The sequence below is a fragment of the Triticum dicoccoides genome, chromosome 4A (genome assembly GCF_002162155.2).
Source record: "Triticum dicoccoides isolate Atlit2015 ecotype Zavitan chromosome 4A, WEW_v2.0, whole genome shotgun sequence".
Taxonomy (NCBI): Eukaryota; Viridiplantae; Streptophyta; class Magnoliopsida; order Poales; family Poaceae; genus Triticum; species Triticum dicoccoides.
Genome location: NC_041386.1, coordinates 356,706,673 through 356,727,664, shown reverse-complemented (window position 1 = coordinate 356,727,664; position 20,992 = coordinate 356,706,673).

Sequence of the window (20,992 nt, the reverse complement as noted above, 5' to 3'; positions counted from 1 at the left end):
CGCCGCCGCCTACCACGCCACCGCCCCGGCCCGGCCTCTCCTCCCAAGCTCCGGCCTCCTCTTCTTCCTCTCCGGCAAGAACTCCGGCGGTGAACAGTGAAATCCGGCGAACTCCGATATCCGTGCCGATCTGGATCTAGATCTGGAAATTTGACGGTTGACTTTTATCCCCGTAACCCTAATTTTTATGCCTACTTTGACCTGCCGTAACTTTGCATCCGTAGCTCCGTTTTGGACATATAGTATATCAAAATGTTCGGCTCGAAATGCTGTTAGAAGGAGGCTTCGTGAGTTAATTGTCAGATCTGCTAGTTCATCTTAGGCTTTTGTCATTTTTGCCATGATTATTGTGTGCATGATATGCCTATGAGTCCTTCATATGTTTTGTTAAGCATTTTGTCTTATTTCCAGAGGTGCAATCCATGCATTTTCAGGATGTGTGTGGTGACTTGTGCAAGCTTGCAAAGTGAGGCACCCTGTAAATCTGTTTTCAGAGACTTAGAAATTTTCACTAAGTTTGGGATTATTTAGTTCATGATGCCATATGTTCAGCTTGTTTCCTAGTGATGCGTGCCTCTTTTGAGGATGATCAGTAAAGGAGTTTTGTTAATCATGTTATGCTCTATCCATCCATGTCTTTGTTTGCAATTATGGAGCACACGAGCTCAAGTCAATCGAGCTCTACTTTTGCTTCGTTGTGAATCTGGGCAGATCATCAACTTGTTTGCGATTTTGCCGATGTTATTGTAGTTGATCCGTGCGTGCTATGCCATTGTTCTTGCCATATCTAGCTAGCATTTTGTGCCTTCTTAATGGATGTTTGCCTGCCTTGCCATGACTTGCACCGTGGTGAGTGCATCGAGCTCGTTTACATGCCTTCGTGAGTTATATTTCAGCATGTCTCAGTTTTCACTAAGTCTGAAAACCGATTATGTTTTTGCTATGTTCGTGTGCCCGTTAGTATATTTTGTGGACCCTTTTGGCCCCAGGTCACTTTGGGTCTTTTGTTAAGCTTGTTGGGTAGCTCCATGCCATGTTCTTACTTGTCTTAATCATATCATGTTTCATGTTGTTTTGCTGCTCCGAAGAGGGCTTCGTGATCTGAAATTTCAGACAAGTGTTAATTTCACCAAGTCTGGAATCTGTTTTGCATTTGCGTTTTTGCCATGCTTGTTTGAACCTGATAATGGATGAATTGGCCGTGGCTCAGTGCTAGTATTTTGTTAAGCATCTTGCGTGCATCCCTGCCATGTATTTTGTTGTCATGTTTGGTGGCTGTAGCATGTTCATTTCGTTGCATTTAGATGCCTACTTGCTGTAAATCGCAGACCGGTGTCATATCTTAAAACGCTTGCCATTTCCAAACATACTCAATACTTTGGAAAATTAAGTTATAACGACCCAGCTAATCTTGTAAAGTTAAGTTGGCCATTGCGGGCTACACTTTGGAAAATTCACAAGTCTCAAGCATACTCAATAAGTTTCCTATACTTCAGACTTGGGGGCTAATATGGAAATATGTATAGGCACAAGATTAAATAAGCACTGGATATTTTAACTCATACTTTTGCTTCATCAAATGGACTAAGCCAGCCTCCATGTCCCGGCTTGTGTGTAGGCGGCTCAAATAGCCCATGTACACATCACCTGCACTGAAGGAGGAATAGCTCTCCAGATCTAGGTTGGATTTGCCAATCTCCAAGGAAGGTGATTGTTCTTTGGCACCATTCATTGGCTAGCATAGTTGAGGCTCCTGAAGCTGTATAAGACCTCTTGAGTTGGCTTCACAGGAGTTGGTGACTTGGTACTTTGTGGGTCATGGCTGGTGGCTAGATTAATCTCAGTATTCATTGCTTCAAAGACGGTAGTATCAACTTGTGGTGGCGGGTGATGGACAAGGTCTTCAGGGTTTTGGATTGAAGCCTCTGGGCTTCTGGCACCTGCCTCTCTGGCTCAGCAGCTTTGGGGTCTGTCGAAGAGCCGCCCACCTTCTGTTTTTTGCCCGCTTTTGCTATACCTCTGTGACAAGAGTACAAGAGTCCATGAGTACATCACTACAAGTCATGGGCGATCTTGAAAACAGGCATTTGAGTTCCAATAGAGTTGCTAGATGATGGATGTGTCCCCTGATAATTTGAGTCAGAAGGAGTAAGGGGTTGACGTATAAGGCTAATGGATAGAGAAGAGCCGGGTTATGTGGCACCTCATTATGGCTTTCCTGACGAACTAGCATGTTGGGTAAGCCAGAGATGAGATCTTAAAAGCCGCCACTCTGAGTTGGGCGTCCCAATTCATGATGATGCTTCTTCAAAAGAAAGTTGGGATCCAAATAAGCAAGAGGGTGTGAAAATCATACTTTTCGGATGACCCACTGTGTTTTCTTTCTTGGCAAAGGATCTGAGTCAGAGGAGACAGGGATTACCTCTGCTACATAGGTATGCCTTTTCTCTACTTTTTTCTTAGAGGAATTGGCATCAATATGTTGCATAAAGAAAAGGCCAAGGGAGTCAAGTTCTACCTCCGAATCATCTAGCTCAAGGAGTTCTTGTCCAGTTGCCTTCTTGTAGCGACTCATGCCACGAGGCTCAGATACCCTGGTCTTCTTAGCGGGCTGACCAGTGTTCACCTTCTTCTTCCAGAAAGGAGAGTTGGCATACATACTGTCGGATTTCGGGTTCCGGCAAATCCCTTGAGGTTCAAACTCTAGGGTGTGCACGAACGTATCTCCTCCCCCTAGCTCACACTCTCATTGCAATCACAAAGCTCAAGACATCGAACTCGCAGAACAAAGGAGACAGGGTTTATACTGGTCTAGGCCACCGATGTGGTGTAACACCCTAATCCAGTGTGGTGTGGTGGATTGCCTCTTGTGGTGTGATTAGGATGAACAAGTACAAGGGAAGAACAGCCTCCTGAGGAGAGGTGTCCTTGAGCTCGATGAGCTGGTGAGATGGCCTTGGTGGAGTTGATCCAATCCAAGATTAGCCGATCCTTGATTATGGTGGTGGCTAGTCCTATTTATAGAGGCCATGGTCCTCTTCCAAAATGTAGGCGGGAAGGGATCCAACAACGGCCAAATTTGAAGGGAGACAACTAGTGCAAGTTATCTTGACAAAAGGTGGTCTTCACTTGCCAAAGGTTCTGGCGGTGACACCATCCTAGGCTCCATGGTGACCTCCGTCCTGCCGTCCTGCTGGTCTTGGTCTTGTTGCACTGATATGGAATCCTTTGCCTAATGCCTCGGGACTCCTCGCCTGCGCTTGCCTCTTTAGAGCCAAAGAGGAAATGAGTACACTGCGCGTGCTGGCGCCCGCCTGGCCTTGATCATCATGGCTTGCGTCATAGGGACCTCGCAAGGTGCCCATCGCCTTGATCTCTCCGCCCCTCGGGAGCCAGCCCAGGGAGGCTGACCCCGAGGAGGTCTTGCGTCGTCCGCCTCACGGGGCTTGGCCCCTCACGAGGGTCTTGAGTGTTCGCTGATGAAGATGGGCCGTACAGGGCCATTGGTGGAGCCACGCCCTAGGCCGCAGGCAGGCAAGTCTGGGGACCCCCGTTCCTTGGACGCAGACCGTAGCCCCCGGGCCCAAGGCGCGCTCGGACTTGGCGTCGAGGCGAAGCCAACAGGCAAGTGGGGAGCGCCGCGGGCCCCAACAGCCTGCTCCCTCAGTTGACACGTGTCGATTGATGGGACGTGGGTGTCTCCGCTTCCCCGCACTGCCTCAGCAACAACCAGGCTGACAAAAGGCTGGCACGGGTTGCATTTGCATTTATTGCTTTCCATCGCCTTGCTTCAGATCCCCTTTCTCGCTCCTTGCTTCCATAGACTCCAAATCCACCCGGATCCTCCTTCAAGCCTGCCGCCAATGGCACCCAAGAAAGCTCGGGCCGCTCCCTTGTCGTCTTGGTATGAGCCGATGCTCGATGCACCGAGCGTTTCAGAGAAGAACCTTGCCGGCGTGCTCCTGATGACAGCGGAGGGTGATGAGAAGAGGATGATTGTGCTTCGGGCTGGCTCTGTTGAGCAGAAGGCCTCAGGCAGCACCTTCTACCCCTTCTTTACAAGCAGCATCATCGCCGGGCTGGTTCCCCCTTCTCCGACTTCTTCTACTCCATCCTTAGCCATTACAAGATCCACGCTCTCCATCTTCATCCCAACTCCGTCCACCTCCTGTCGATCTTCTCCTTCTACTGCGAGGCGTATGTTGGAGTGATGCCATCCGTGGCGATGCTGTGCCACTTCTTCTTCCTCCGAATCATGGAGGGCCACCGCTCTAGGTGCGTTGGCTTCGTCGCGGCCAATAAGACCAACGCCATCTTGAATGCCGGGAAAAAGGCCGAGGGCTCCAGGAGCACGTGGTTCTTAATGGACGCCAAGTGCTACAACCCCCGGCTGGTGTTGCCGACGGAGATACCTGTGTCCCAAGAGGGGTGGCTTTGCGTGAAGCTCACCGACTCCCGGGCGGCACAGGTGTTGGAGAGGATGACCGCCGACCTGAGTCCTGGTGACTCACGGGCGGCGAAGCTGACGGGGGCCATGATCATCAAAGAATTCATGAAGCAGCATGTGGCTCCCCTTCAGGCGCGCCCACGCACCTTGTGGAAGCCTGGAGACAAAGAGGACGACCTCCGCCTGCGCCCGGAGGCCCTTTTTGACGAGGATCTATGCTCGTCCCTCCGCACCTTGTTTGGGGAAGACCAAGGGTACCCGCCGGACTCCTTCGTTCCCTTGTTCCGCCGCTAAGATGGGGCGGAGCTTGCCGCCGCCATGACCATCTTTGACGGGTGTGGGCTTGTGGCGCCTGCGCCCTCGAATGTCCCGATGATGACGACCCCGGTGGACGTGTCTTTCAATGAGTCTCGAGAGGAGGAAGAGCAGGAAGAAGAGGAGGAGGAGGAGTGCGACTCGGAGGCATCCCGTGAATGGGTGGGGGAGACCTCCCCTTTGTGCAAGGCTGACATCCTCCACACCCTGCCTGATGACGATGACGAGCCCCCCTGGAAAGGGGTTAGCTGCGCACGGCAGGGGGCTCCACGAGGTCCAAGGGCGGTCTCCGAATGAGGCGAGCGGCCGAGGTTCAGACGAGGGGAAGGTCGGCGCTGATCTCCCAAGACGATGCCCCCATTCTGACGCTGCGTGGAGCTACTTCTGGCCTATGTCCTGCCCCCTCTTCAACGCCTAGAGGCCATGCGCGCGTGGCTCAGGCCACGAGGCTCTTAGGTTTCAAGCTTAGGAAGCGGAGAGACTACGCCATGGTGGACTAGTAGGTTGTCCTGTCTTGTTCTTGCTCCTGCTGCTGATTCTTGGTGCTTCTCCGTTGGGCAATCAGGCCGACGCCAGCTACGAACAAGACGAAGGAGGACGCGGTGTTACTTCTCGGGACCAAATCGCCCGCAGCGGCCGCACTCTCCTCCGTGGGAAAGGGCAGTGACGACGCTCGTTCTTCACCGGCCCGATCGTCCTTGAGAGACTTGGGGGAGCATCCTCCGGAGGAGGCAGCCCCCATAGCCCTGCTGGCTCCGGAGGTGCCAACGTCCGGCTCGGTTGCTGGGTTCCCCAAGTTCAGGAGCTCCTAGCCTCTCATGGTATGGTGTTGACGTTGTCTTCTCTTCCTTCCGCGGCACTGCTGACCCTGGATCCTTCCGCCTCCCCTGACATCCTAGAGCGTGCTCTCTCGACGCTGATCCTGCTGCGAGAGGATCTTCAAGGCAGTGATCATCACCTGGCGGCCGGGCGCCTGGGGCTGATCTTTGGCTGGCTTCACTCCGCTGTGTCCATCCGGCGGCATTGAGCCAGGCTGCGGCGGTCGCCGAGAAGGACAGGCAGGCCATTGCCCAAGCCACGGCTGCTCATGAGCTGGCGCTGAAGGACGCCGAGGCCGCCCAGGATCGCTGTCGGTCGCTGGAGGCTGGGCTGGAGACCGTGTGCAACGAGCGTGAGACCAAAGCTCGTGACCGCAAGGCAGAGGAGGAGAAGATGAAGGCCCGAGAGGACGTCGTCAGGGGTCGCCATGCTGAGTTTGAGCAGCTTTCGAAGGCGCAGGCCACGGAGCGTAGCCGGTTGGGGAAGCTGGAGCAGAAGATGAACGCGGAGAAGGCCGAGCTGGAAGTTAAGGTGGAGGCCCTGGTTGAGGCCCGCGTGGCCATCAAGTCCCTTGAGGAGAGGTCTCGCATGGTGCTGTGGGCACTCTATGAGAATGGCTTGGAGGAGGCGTTCGCGACAACCGACGAGGGCCCCACCCAGCAGCTTCCTCATTTGGTCGCGACGCTTGAGGATGTCGTGGACGGGATCGACACCTTGGTGGAAGGGGAAGCCCGCACGCTTTCCTCGGCCGTGCTGACGCGCGTCTTTAGCCATCTCCATCTTCGTGATCCTGACGCCAATCTTGACGAGCTGCTGGAGCCTGTGGATGACGAGTGCTGCGCACATGCTGCCAAAGCCATGACGGGCTAGGTGGAGGCTTTGCTGAAGAAGTTCCGCGCCTTTGACCCAGCGCCCTCAACTGGTGGTGCTGCTGAACCTGCAACTCCAGCGGGCGGCTCAGGTGAGGGCAACATCACCGTCGAAGGGGCGCCTCTTGCAAGCGGCGGTGGCGTCCAGGGATGACGAGATGGCTCGCTGGGAGCTCCTTTTCCTTCTTTTGCTTCTGCAACATGAACCATGCCTCGTGGAGGCGTTTGAACTTGTCTTTGGTGTTTGAGAAATAGTATGTCTTGTAATATTTGTGTGTTCTGCGATTTCCTTCCTGATTGCTTCATGCTCTACGTCGGCAGGGCCCGACCCCACGCATATCTCAATTGCCATTGGGTCGTCCGGATCACCAGGACGAGACCAAGGGGTGAGGGGCTACATGGGCAATTAGTCTCTTGACTCGCGATGCTCAGGAGTCCCCCTTGACACACAAACGACTTACAGAAAGGAGATGCAGGAGTAGGCCTAGTGTTCTACGTCGGTAGGGCCCGACCCCGCGCATACCTCAGCCCCCATTGGGTTGTCCAGATCACCAGGACGAGACCAAGGGGTGAGGCGCTACGTGGCCAGTTAGGCTCCTAAGTCGTGATGCTCAGGAGTCCCCCTTGATGTCCAAACGACCTTCATACCATGGCTCCACTCGGGAGGGCGCGCGACGACCTAGTCCGAGGGACCTGGCAAGGCGGCATACGCTTGGGCGTGGCCCGAGCGCAGCCCCCGTACCCAGCCCCCTCATGTGGCTCTCCCGAGGGGAAGGCTATGCGTTGAGGCTGGACACTGAGCCGGGTGGCATCCTGAGGTTGGTACGGCCATGGGGCCGCCCTCAGTTTTTTAGTACTAGCGCGGAGCATAGCGCTTCCGCACTTGCATGGGCATTGCCGCTCCTCGAGCGTGTCGACTGCCAACACGGAGCATGGTGCTTCCACTGGTGCGTGGGTGAGGGCTCCCTTTGAGTGGAGCCCCCGGGGCGTGTACAGCCCCGCCCTGACACGTGGCTTGCACGGCAAGGCTAGATGAGGTGTGTCTGGGCACCCGTGAGCTAGCGCGGGACTCACGAGGCCCTATCCTGAAGGCGGGTTGCGCCTGGTCTTAATTGTTGATAGCTTCAATGGTCCTTTAAGATGGTTAGGCAACCTCCGCCGGACGAATTTCCTGAGGCGGTCACATGAGGAGGCCAGAGAGCAACGACCCCACGAGGTAACGTGAATGGGGCCGGCCCACCAGACAGAGCTCTGTCGTTGGGTTTATCGACGCTACAGGGACAGACCTCAGCACCGATGTCATGCCTAGCCTAATCATATGAGGGATTCTACAGTAAGACAACTGGCGCGCGGATCCCGCGATAACGATGGCGATCGCGGGCGGGGTATCAAATAAGTAGGTGATAGTCATAGAATAACTTAAGCACAACGGCAGGTTAGCACAGATAGGTGTAAGGACGATAAATGCCACCGGGACGGATCCGAGCGGCCTGGGGGATGATGCAGCCCGAGGGGCGCCCCCAATAGGGTAAGCTAAAAATGCGGAAGGATACACGCCGCAGGGATAGGACCATGCGACCTGGGAATAATGCAGCCCGAGGGGCGCTCCCAGCTGAATAAACTTTGGAAAGTGCCACCTGGTTCCATTGTCGAAGGAGTGTTGGGGTAGCTGAAGGTGCGCACTAAAGAAGTCGCTCCTCATGAGAGGCCATGACCCTGAGCCTCGGGAGGCCCTGGGGGCTCAGGTGGTTCCCTGAGGACCGTCTCCATCTCCACCAGGACCGCGTGATGCTTGTCCCCCTGAGTTTCCAGGCTGCTTCGTAGATGCCACTAATAGGCGACATCCGCGTTTGGAAAGCCAAACGGCATGCGAACTCAACTGCAAGGTGGGCCCTCGCACCAGCCAACGTGCGAAGGCCTGAAGCGCTCTTGAAACGCGGCCCTATTGAGCCCTAGAATGTCAATGCAGACGTGCAGCCTGCCGTCCTTGCCAAGATGGGCAGCTGCGCCAGGTGGTGGGCGGCGGTCGCCACATATGGTCCTTGCTTCTTGAAGCTCCTGGATTGCCTGGGTGATGAACTCCTGAGCACCTGGCGCTCCTTGCCTTGTGCCCTCTTGAGGGAAACGTGCCGCAAAGCATGCATCCACGTGGTGCCCGAGCGCCTCCCTCGTGATGTTGGCCAGGTCTTAGGCTCTCCAGAAGAGAGCCCCCGAGCCTTGCCCGAGGTGCCCCAGGTGCGGGTGCTGATCCTGAGGCGGCTCTGGGGCCCTGTGCCAAGTAGCTATTTCGTCTTCTTGGGTATGGCCTTAGGAGGGTACTGCATGCCCTCACTGTCAGGGTATTCAATTTCTGCGGCTTGGAAGGTGCGTTCGAGGGATCACACCACATCTCTTTCTTCGCAGGGGACTGTGATGATTCCGCCGCTCCCTGGCATCTTGAGGAGGTTGTAGCCATGGTGGGTCACTGCCATGAACTTGGCTAATGCTGGGTACCTGAGGATGGCATTGTAATGCAGACGGATGTGGGCGACGTCGAAGTCGATGAGCTCGGTGTGGTATTTGTCGCGCTAGCCGAAGGTGATAGGGAGACGAACTTGCCATATCGTTGTGGTGGAGCTGTCAGTCACTCCTGAGAAAGGCTTGGTAGGCTATAGCTGATCATAGGGCACTTGAAGGCTGTCGAACGTCTCGACGGATAGGACACTAAGCCCTGTGCCACCGTCGATGAGGGTCTTGGTGACTTGGACATTGCTGATGACGGGTGAACAAAGCATCGGGCGGACGCCGGCAGTCGCCGCACATTTGAGCTGGTCCGCTAAGATGAAGGTGACAGCGTACTTGGACCACCTGAGCGGGCACATGCCCTCGAGCGTGGGGAGGGCCGCGTTCACCTCGCGAGAGAACTGCTTGAAGGTGCGCTGGGAAGCCGGGGACTGAGAACCGCCCAAGATGCAAACGATGGCGCGTGGCTCCTGGAAGCCCCCAACCCCCTCATCCTGATGATGGTCGTCGTTTCTCCTTGGTGGTGGCGGCAGTGGAGGGAGGCTAGGATTGCCCTAAGGATGGTCCTTGCGAGGCTGGACGCGCCAGGCACCCTCACGAGGCTGCTCCTGCGAGTGGTCCTCAAGAGGCCGGTCGCGCCACTCCTAGCGGGAGCCATTGTCGTGCCAGCGCCCTCCACCTCGTCCTCCTCCTTGGCTGTAGCCCAGGTCATTGCGCTCGGGGTGTCGACCGAAGCGTCCATCTCAGATGGCCCTGAGCTCTTGACAATCGTTGGTGTTGTGGTTGTGTACGTTGTGGAAGACGCAGAACGGACGCCTGCTCTTGGATGACTCGGGGTGGTCCCAGCCACGCTTCATGTCCGGCTCCGCCGCAAGCACGGCTACTCCCTTGCGCTTCATGTCCTTGACCTTGGCTTTCTTCTCCTCTGCGTCGGCAGCAGGGAGCTCGAGGAGGGAGAGACGCCCTTCCGCATCTCTTGCGCACTTGGTCGCCATGTTGAAAAGCTCCAGAGTCGTGCATAGCTCCTTGTCGGTGGCGAGCTCCTCCTTCATCTTGACATTGCGGACGCCATCAGAAAATGTTGAGATCATGGCCTCGTCCGTCACCTTGGGGATCTTGAGGCGAACGTTGTTGAAGTGTTGGATGTACTTCTGTAGGGTCTCCTCCGGCTGTTGCTTGATGCGCCGCAGGTCACCCGCGGTCGAAGGGCTGTCGGGAGTGCCCTGGAAGTTGGCGATGACGCGGTCGCACATCTCACCCCAAGAGGAGATTGATCCCGCGGGCATGTTTAGGAGCCACAACCGAGCGCCATCCTTGAGAGCCATGGGAAACCAGTTCGCCATGACTTTTTCGTTGCCGTTGGCCGCCTCAATGCTCAGGTCATAGAGCTGTAGGAACACTGTGGGGTCTAGGGTGCCGTCGTAGTGCGGAGGCAGGTCCGGCTTGAACTTTCCTGGCAAAACGACGGTGCGCAGCTCTGGAGTGAAGGCGCGACATCCTGCTGTGACCACCGGGCCGTCTGCATGGGCGGAGCCTGCCCTTGATGTGAGCGCACCGCTGCCGCAGGCGGCACGCGGTCTTGTTGTGATGGCGCCAGGAGTGCAGGAGCATTTTCTTGCGGTCGAGGGACCTCATGGCAGCTTCCTTCTTCGTGCGCGGGCACACGACGTGGCAGATCATGCCGCGGGACCGCACGTCTTGGGGCGAGGACACCGTCTTGACGCGAAGGAGGCGGTGGCGCTTCGTGAGCTGCGCGTCTCAGCGCGACGTCGCCGTCTTCATGCGGAGGTGACGGAGGCGCTCAATGAGCTACATCGCCCGCGGCTAGAGGTGGGCGGGGCAGTTAGAGGGACGTTGCAGGAGAGCCCCCAGCGGCGCTGACGAGCTCGGCGATGCGGTCCAGCCAGTCCTCATAGAGGTCATCGACCGAGCGGTAGCGTAGTTGAGGGAGTCTTGGACTAAGGGGTCCTCTGGTGTCCGATCTATTGGATATGGGCCGGACTGGTGGGCCATAAAGATATAAGGACCGAAGACTCTACCCATGTCCGGATAGGACTCTCCTTGGCATGGAAGGCAACCTTCGCGATCAACTATGAAGATTCCATTCTCTGTAAACGACCTTCTGTAAACTCTAGATCCCTCCCATGTCTATTTAAGCCAGAGAGCTAGGTCCATAGATAGCTCCTCATAATCATAGCCAGACCAGACTTTTAGGGTTTAGTCATTACGATCTCATGGTAGATCAACTCTTGTAATACTCATATTCATCAATATCAATCAAGCAGGAAGTAGGGTATTACCTCCATAGAGAGGGCCCGAACCTGGGTAAACATTGTGTCCCCCGTCTCTTGTTACCATCGATCCTAGACGCTGTCCAAGGAGAAGTCTTCCTCCCCAGACAGATCTTCGTGTTCGGCGGCTTCGCACTGCGGGGCAACTCGCTTGGCCATCTGGAGAAGATCAAAAGCTATGCCCCTGGCCACCAGGTCAGATTTGGAAAACTTGAACTATGTTGCAGATATCCGTGGAGACTTGATCTTTGACGGATTCGAGACCACGACAACCGCTCCCTGGCACCATGATCAACATGACATAAATCAATCATCGGTCCTGACATAGTAGATAGTACTTGTAGCTACTCCATCCATAGATCCAGAAGAGATCATGCCATCCGACGACGGGAAGCTCAACCCTACCGCGGAATCCGCGGTCTCAGCAGCGTTGGAGCCGCACATAGACTTAACTTCAAGTGACATCTATGTCACCGGAACTACGGACCCGTCTCAGGCTACAGGTTCCGAACTATGCATGTCCACGCATATCGAGCACGATCGGTCATCGATCGCTGAATTCAGCACCGCAGACATCTTCCCGCATTCGCCTCTAGGAGACGTGCTAAACTCGTTAAGAACACTATCCTTAGCGGGGGGCTCAGAGCCAAACTGTATCCGGTTCGAACTGGAGATTGATAAAGGATAATTTTACTTCCCACCCACCGCCCACTTCATACACACGTATACATGGTGGATACACTGTCGAAGACTTAATCGACACACTCGACTATGGCTCCGAAGACATCGACGGTATAGACGACGATGCCTATGAGGAACCGGGCCAAGACCCACCATTTACCGAATGTCGGACAGCCACCTCTGCCAACCACGTATACATGGTGGATACACCGAAGAGAACTAACGGCAACGAGAAAGCAGATCCAGTTGAGGACAAATCTCCTGTGATACAACCAAAACGCCGGCGCCAGCGGCACCGCTCTATGTCGCGTCATGGGCTAGACGGCGATATTGGCACAGGGGAAAATAACACTCCAGAAGGTGCCGAAAATAACAAAGATCCCGTCGATGCAACTGCTGCACAAAACGAACGGGGAGACGGGTAAGTTAGCCCTGATGGACATGCCATGCATGAAGACTCGGAGGATAGTAATTATCTTCTGCTTTCCGAGGATGAGGCAAGCCTCAGCAGCGAGGATTTCATCGTGCCTGAGGAACCTCAGGAGCAGGAGCGCTTTAAACGCCGGCTAATAGCCACTCCAAGGAGCCTGAAAAAGAAGCAGCGGCAGCTTCAAGCTGACCAAGATCTGCTCAATGATAAATGGACCGATGTCCTAGGAGCCGAAGAATACGGCCTCAAGCGCCCAGCCAAAAGCTACTTGAAGCGCAAATTACTGCCTCGGTTCGACGACGAGGCGCCGAAGCACATACCACCATCGTGCAATGCGGCTGACCAACCACCAAGTGGTCAGGATAAAGCGGCAACTCAAGTCGAACACCAGCCAGCCCCGCCTCATCATAAAGGCAGAGGGAAAACAACTCGAGGTAATCCATATGACCTTCGACAAGACCTGCACAATAGAGCAGGACATACTATATTGGTCTACGGATCGCGAGGACGTGCCCCGACACGTGACAACGACTATCTATTCGGACGTGACAAGCCTAGTCACACTCGGGCCGGAAACCGCAGACGGACTCCATCGATGCTACGTCGCAATGTGGACCAACATAGAGGTGCTGCACACCCTCTTTGCTTCACAGACGAAGTAATGGAGCATGAATTCCCAGAAGGGTTGAAACCCGTGAATATCGAATCATATGACGGAACAAGTGATCCCATGGTATGGATCGAGGATTTCCTTCTCCATATCCACATGGCACGCGGAGATGACCTTCATGCCACCAAATACCTCCCGTTAAAACTCAAAGGTCCAGCTCGGCACTGGTTAAATAGTCTTCTCAAAAATTCTATTGGCAGCTGGGAGGATTTGGAAGACGCCGTCGGCGACAACCTGCAAGGCACATATGTACGGCCTCCTGAAGCCGATTACTTAGGCCATATAGTTCAAAAGCCCGGAGAATCAGCCAGGAAGCTCTGGACTAGGTTCTTAGTTAAAAAGAACCAAATCTTCGACTGTCCGGACGCGGAAGCCCTAGCGGCCATCAAACACAGCGTACGGGATGAGTGGATTGCCCGCCACATCGGTCAAGAAAAACCAAAATCCATGTCAGCCCTTACCGCTCCAATGACCCGCTTTCTCGCTGGAGAAGATAGCTGGCTGGCTCGTAGAAGCAACAACACCAACGATCCAGGCTCTTCCGAAGTGCGAAATGGCAATGACAAACCTCTACGCAACAAGCACAAACATCGCAATGACAATGAAAGAACGCGCGACACAGTAGTCAACGCCGGATTCAGCAGCCCCAAACCCGGTCAACGGAAAAAGCCATTTAAGGCAAACAGAGACGAGCCATCCACCTTAGAAAAGATATTGGATCGACCCAGCCAGATTCATGGCAAGCCTAATAAGCCAGCCAATCACACCAATAGAAGTTGTTGGGTCTTCAAAGAGGCTGGCATTCTCAACACTGAACATAAGGGGAAAATACCGCCCAATGATAGCAATGACGAAGAGATTCACCAACCAAATACCAGGGATCAGAAGCAATTTCCCCCCAAGGTAAAAACAGTGAACATGGTATACATGACACACGCCCCTATAGAGGAGCATGATACATACTCCCTCTGGACTGAGGATCATACTACGTTCCCTCCAGCCGAAGTACAAGTCGGCCTTATTAAGCCGCATACCTTGTCAGCCATTAAGCCACCGGTCTCCATTCAGCAGGACCGACCAATTATGGAGCTGGACTAGCAGTTCGACCTCCACCGTCCAGCTCATACACCTGCGAAATCTATACTGCGCATACATAACTATGCACTTCAAATAACATGGGCATCGGCGGAGGCATAATACAGACGGGTCTACAAGTACTTCTATAACCCCCTTCTTTTCAATTATTTTTTGACCATTTTTTCTTTTTTTCATTATACTTTACCATAGGTGAATCATAGCCTACTCATCTCGCCGACTCCATCGGAGTTCCGATTTGTACATTCATCCAAAAGTTACTCCCTTCAAGGAGCCCCTTCATTGAGGAAAGGCGGCGTAGACGTGCGGCAGGAGGTCCAAAACAACTTTTTTAGACCATACTCTCTATTTTGCGAGCCTGTAAAGTGCCTTCTACCTCAGCCATTGACCCTTGGCATGTCAAATAGCCAGGGTCATGTCGTTATTATATACAAAAAAATGATTGGCATGTCATTCAAGTTCTAGTGAATATAATCTATATTCACTTTTCCCTAAAAAACTATATTTTGCTCCTCGTGTTATTTCACATGCCCCACCAGGGGCTCGATATGGGAACAAATTAAACTGCCAATAAGTCTGAGCAGCTTTATAGCATACTTCGGCGTCGTGAGTTTTGGCCTTATATGCATCAGCTCCGAATCATGTCTTGGGTCAGTAGTTGGGTTGCCCGGCTCTTGTGCTTGCTACATTATGTTCCGCTCTATCGGCTATGGTAATAAAGGAAGTACTACTGCGATTGTGCCCTGGATTACCCAGGTGATCACCTCAGTAGAGAAAGCCGAAAACTGACTGTCATGATGCGGCGAGAGCTGGTCAACCACTCGACGACTTATCGGAATCTTTCGCGATTCCCTCTGTATTACAGGAACGACATTTCTTTAGGTCATACATGTGAACGCACCACATTGGGAACACCCTATAGTCAATCAAGCAGGAAGTAGGGTATTACCTCCATAGAGAGCGCCCGAACCTGGGTAAACATTGTGTCCCCCGTCTCCTGTTACCATCAATCCTAGACGCATAGTTTGGGGCCCCCTACCCGAGATCTGCCGGTTTTGACATCGACAGCAGTAGCTCGTGCGCCATGAGCAGCACGGCCTACGCGTCTGTGGGTGTGCGGCGAGCGAGAGACGATGAGCCGGCCAGAGTCAGCGACGGAATGGCGGTGCGGCCGTCCCGCCGCACAGAGGGGTGCAGTGATGATGGTTGCTGCTGGTTTGCTGCCGGCCCGGTAGCGGCGTTGGCAACATGTGAGGGGGAACGACGGGGAGGCACGCCGACAGGGGCCATCTGAGCGACACGGGCGGCGAGGGCGGCCCGGCGCTCGGCGCGGGCTCGACGCGCGTCTGCCATGGATGCGGTGGAGTGGTGGAACGTGGATCAATGGAAGGAAAGCTTCAGCGCACCCCTACCCGGCGTGCTAAATGTCAGATTTCAGGTTTCGGCAAAACCCTGAGGTTCGAACTCTGGGGTGCGCACGACGATCTCTCATCCCCCTAGCTAACACTCTCACCGCAATCTCAAAGCTCAACACGTCGACCTCGCAGAACAAAGGACACAGTGTTTATACTAGCTCGGGCCACCGATGTGGTGTAACACCCTACTCCAGTGTGGTGTGGTGGATTGCCTCTTGGGCTGAGGATGAACAAGTACAAGGGAAGAACAACCTCCTGAGGTTGAGGTGTTCTTGTGAGTAGGCTGTCGGTCGGGTTGGATCGAGCTAAGATGAGATGACATGCCCCTACTATGGTGGCTAGCTCTGCTTATATAGGCCCTGGTCCTCTTGTAGGTAATGATGGTTTTCCTTGCATGTCGCAGGGACTTGTCAATTAGTGCAGTTGCCGAAGCAGCATGGGGAAGCGGAGATGCCCACGTCCAATCAACCGACACACATCAACCAAGGCCGCAGGCTTTGGGGGCCCGCGGCGCTCCATACTTGGCCCTTGGCTTCGCCGCGAAGCCAAGCCCGAGTGCACCTTAGGCCCAGGGGCTACTGTCGGCGTTCTGGGAACAGGGGTCCCCAGACTTGCTTGCCTGTGGCCCACGGCATGGCTAAGCCAGTAGGCCGTATGGCCCATCTTCACCAACAAAGCATCCAAGACCCTTGTGAGGGTCCAAGGCTCGCGAGGCGGACGACGCAAGACCTCCTATGGAGTAGCCTAGCCAAGAAGGCTCACGAGGAGCAGAGATATCAAGGCGGGGCAAACCTCACGAGGCCCTCATGACGTGAGCCATTACGCACGGCACCAAGCGGGCGCTAGCTCGCGTAGCGTCCTTGTTTCCTCTTTGGTGCTAAGGAGGCCAACACAGGCGAAGAGTACCGAGGCATCAGGCAAAGGTTGCTATATCAGTGCAATGAGACAAAGACCAGGAGGACGGCAAGACGGAGGTCATCGTGGAGCCCAGGACAGCATCACCACCAGAGCTTTTCACAGGCGAAGACCACTTTTGTCAGGATAGCTTGTACTAGTTGTCCCCCTCCAAATTGGCCCGCCGTTGTTGGCACCCTTCCTGCTTCATATTTGGGAAGAGGACCAGGGCCTATATAAGCAGAGCTCGCCACCATAGTAGGGGCATGTCATCTCATCTTAGCTCGATCCAACCCGATTGAGAGCCTACTCACAAGAACACCTCAACCTCAGGAGGCTGGTCTTCCCTTGTATTGTTCATCATCAACCCTAGAGGCAATCCACCACCACCACACTGGAGTAGAGTATTACACCACAACGGTGGCCCGAACCAGTATAAACCTCGTGTCTTTGTGTGTTGCGAGTTCGTCGAGTTCGTTCGCGAGATCTTAGCGAGCTAGGGCGTAGATCGGTAGGAAGGAAAGACTTTGCGCGCACCCCAGTGTTCGAACCATAAGGGTTTGCCAGAACCCCACATCCGACATTTGGTGCGCCTGGTATGGGTGCGCCGTAGCTTCCCTTCCATCAGTTCGTCGCTCCATCGTCTCCATGGCGGATGCTCACCATGCTCGAGCTGAGCGTCGGGCTGGCCTCACCGCCCGCGTCGCTCAGACGGCTCCGGTCGGCGGGCCACATCACCGTTCTCTGTCTCCCGCCACCAACGCTGCCACCGGCCCGCCGGGGAACGAGCAGTAGGTGTCCTCGTTGCATACTTCGGTGCGGCAGGACAGCCACATCGCCACTCCATAGCTGACCCTTGCCGGTTCTTCTTTCTCGCGCACTGCACTCCCATGGAGGCACGGGCCGTGCTCCTTGGGGCGAACGAGCTCCTGCGCTACCACCCCGTCGAAGACCTCTACAAGGAGTGGCTTGACCGTGTCGCCGAGCTCATCCGCGCCGCAGGGGGCTCTCTGGCGCCGTCCCACTCTCTGCCTCCCCCCAACCAGCCACGGGCGACGGGGCTCATGGCGTGCCTCCACCACCTCAGCCCCAAGACAGCGCCTTGGCACTAAGGCGCGCGGCTCCGCGGCATGATCCGCCACGCCCGGCGCCCGTGCGCCAAAAGAAAAGCTGCCAAGAAATTCCGCGGTCACGAGAAGCTGCACCTGCGCTCCCCGCGCCACCTTGTCAAGACCGCGCACCGCCCACAGCGGTGCAGCGCGGACCTCATCAAGACCAAGCTCCACCTCCGAAGCGGGCCCCGGCAACCATGGCTGGCTGCCGCGCCTTCACCCCCGATCTGCATAGAGTCGCCTGGCCGGGCAAGTTCAAGCCAGATCTGCCTCCTCGCTACGACGGTAGCACCGACCCCGCGGAGTTCTTGTAGCTCTATGAGCTGAGCATCGAAGCGGGCAACAGCGATGAAAAGGTCATGGCGAATTGGTTTCCCATGGCTCTCAAGGATGGAGCTCGCTCCTGGCTCCTGAACCTCCAGCACGGCTCGATCTCCTCCTGGGATGAGATGCGCGACCGCTTCGTCGCCAACTTCCAGGGCACTCGCGACCGCCCACTGGCCGCGGGTGATTTACGCCGCATCAGGCTGCAACCAGGAGAGACCCTCCAGAAGTACATCCAACGCTCCAACAACACCCGCGTCAAGATCCCCAAGGTCACGGACGAGGCCATCATCTCAGGAGTTGTTCAACCTGGCGACCCTCAGGAGCTGTTCAACCTGGCGACCAAGTGCGCAAGAGCTGAGGAGGGGCGCCTCTCTCTCCTTGAGCTGCCAGCCGTGGGCGCGGAGGAGAAGAAGACCAAGGCCAAGGACGTGAAGCGCAAGGAGGCAGCTGTGCTCGCAGCGGAGCCCGACATGAAGCGGGGCATAGATCAGCCCGAGTCATCCAAGAACGGCAGACCATTCTGCGCCTTCCACAACCTAAACGCCCACAAGACCAGTGACTGTCAAGAGGTCAGAGCCATACGAGAAGGGCGTTACGGTCAATGCCCTGAGCGCAACAACCGGGGCTATGGCCGCGGAGGAGGACGTGGAGGCGGACGCTGGGACGACTGTGGCCCGCGGCAGGAGTGGCACGACCGGCCTTGTGAGGACCGCTGGCAGGACCAACCTCGCGAGGGCGCCTGGAGGGACCCGCCGCGTGAAGATCGCCCCTAGGGCAACGCTGGTGTTCCCTCGCTGCCGCCACCAAGAAGGAACGACGACCACCACTAGGACGAGGGGGCTGGGGCCTTCCAGTAGCCGCGTGCGATCGCCTGCATCTTGGGCGGCGCCCAGGCCCCAGCCTCTTAGCGCACCTTCAAACAATTCGCTCGCGAGGTGAACGCGGCGCTCCCCAAAGTCGAGGCCATGCGCCCGCACCGGTGGTCCCAATGCGCCATCACTTTCAACTCGGCAGATCAGCTCAAGTGTGCAGCCACCACTGGCGCCCTCCCTATGTTGTGTTCCCTAGTCATCAGCAATGTGCAGTTCACCAAGACCCTCATCGACGGCGGCGCAAGGCTCAACGTCCTATCCGTCGACACATTCGACAACCTCCAAGTGCCTTATGAACAGCTCCAGCCCACCAAGCCTTTCTCGGGAGTGACCGACGGCTCCACCACACCGATAGGGTAGGTCCGCCTACCTGTCACCTTCAGGGAGCGCAAGAACTACCACACCAAGCTCATTGACTTCGATGTCGTGCACATCTGCCTGCCGTACAATGCCATCCTCAGGTATCCGGCCCTGGCCAAGTTCATGGCAGTCGCTCATCACGGCTACAACTTTCTCAAGATGCCAGGAAGCGGAGGAATCATCATGGTCCCGTGTGAAGAGAGGGATGCGGTGTGCTCCCTTGAGCGCGCCTTCCAAGCCGCAGTAATCGACAACCCCGACAGCAGAAATGAAGGCCCTCTGGACACCATCCCCAAGAAGAAGCAGCTGCGCCGTGCAGGACCTCAGGAGGATGGCGTCGCGGCAGGAGCCTCGTCAGGACCAGCGCCCGCTCCAGGGGCGCCTCCATCCATCGCATAGGAAGGCGCGCCCAGCGCCCTCCTAAATCAGGGCTCGGGGACTCTCTTCTGGAGGTCCTCAGACCTTGACAACCTCACAAGGGAGGCGCTTGGGCACCACTTGGAGATGTGCTTCGCGGCACGTGACCCTCAGGACAACACAGGGCAAGGAGTGCCCACCACTCTGGAGTTCATCACCAGGACCACCCAGGAACTGCAAGAAGCAAGAGCCATGCCCGGCGACAGCCGCCCATGAGCCGCAGCTCCGCATCCTAGCAAGGATGCTGGGCTGCGTGTCTGCATTGACGTCCCAGGGCTCAACAGGGCCGCATCTCAGGAGTGTTTCTGGCCTTCGCGTGTGGTCCGCTGCGAGGGCCCGCCGCATAGCTACGTCCATATGCCTTTTGGCTTGCCGAGCATGGTGTTGGCCTATCAGTGCAACCTGCAACGTGCCCTGATAGCTCAGGAAGCCACGTACCACGCCGTTCTGGAGGAGATGGAGATGGTCTTTAGGGAACCTCTCGAGCCCCCAGAGCCTCCTGAGGCTCAGGGTTCTGGTGGCTCATGAGGAGTCATTTCTTCAACGCACGCATTCAACTGCACCAACTCTACTTCCTCTACAGAACCAGGTGATATCTTCCAAGCCCGTTTAGCTGGGAGTGCCCCTCAGGCTGCATTATTCCCAGGCCGCATGGGTCTGTCCCTGTGGCATGTATCCCTTTTGCTTATGTCTTTAGCTTACCATGCTGGGGGCGCCCCTCGGGCTGCATCATCCCCAAGCCGCTCGGGCCGGACCCAGTGGCATGTATCTTCCTGCATTTACCTAGGCTGATTTGCCTTCGCTGCTTAATCTGCCTACGGTTATCACCTGCTCGATCATCACCTCCCACGGGGCCTCCTCCCTGCCACGTCGACAAATCTGAGGGGTCGAGCTTGTGACGCCCGGGTAATTAAACTATAGTGATCCTTTGCTAATGATGCCATGTCACCACTATTACTGTTACTAATCTCCCATTGATCCAAATCCGGTTCAAATTCAAATTCAAATAATAAGTGAAATTCTAAACTTCTCAAACATGAAAACTAAAATGATCATCATGTGGCAAATAATCCGTAACTTATTTTGAGTGTTGGAACCAACCTTTTTCAAAATGTTTAAGTGCCTAAACTAAATAAACACATGGGCTAAAACAATTATTAAATACTTTTGAATAATAAACAAATGTAAAACTAATTTATTTAGTGCCAAATTAATTATAACAGTAGCCTAACTAATAGTGCTAATTTAGGGACTGAGTTGATATATTATAAAACTGCATATAAAGTAAAACTAAAAGAAACAGGAAAATAGATAAAAGGAAAAGGTCAAACAAAAAAACATAAAAACAGAACCCCCCCCCCCAACTGGGCTCCGGCCCAGCACGGCACCAGCCCACCTGGCACAACCAACCGGCCGGCCCACCCCCGCACCACCTAACCACCCCACTCCCCACTCGCCCACCGACACCCCCAGAAA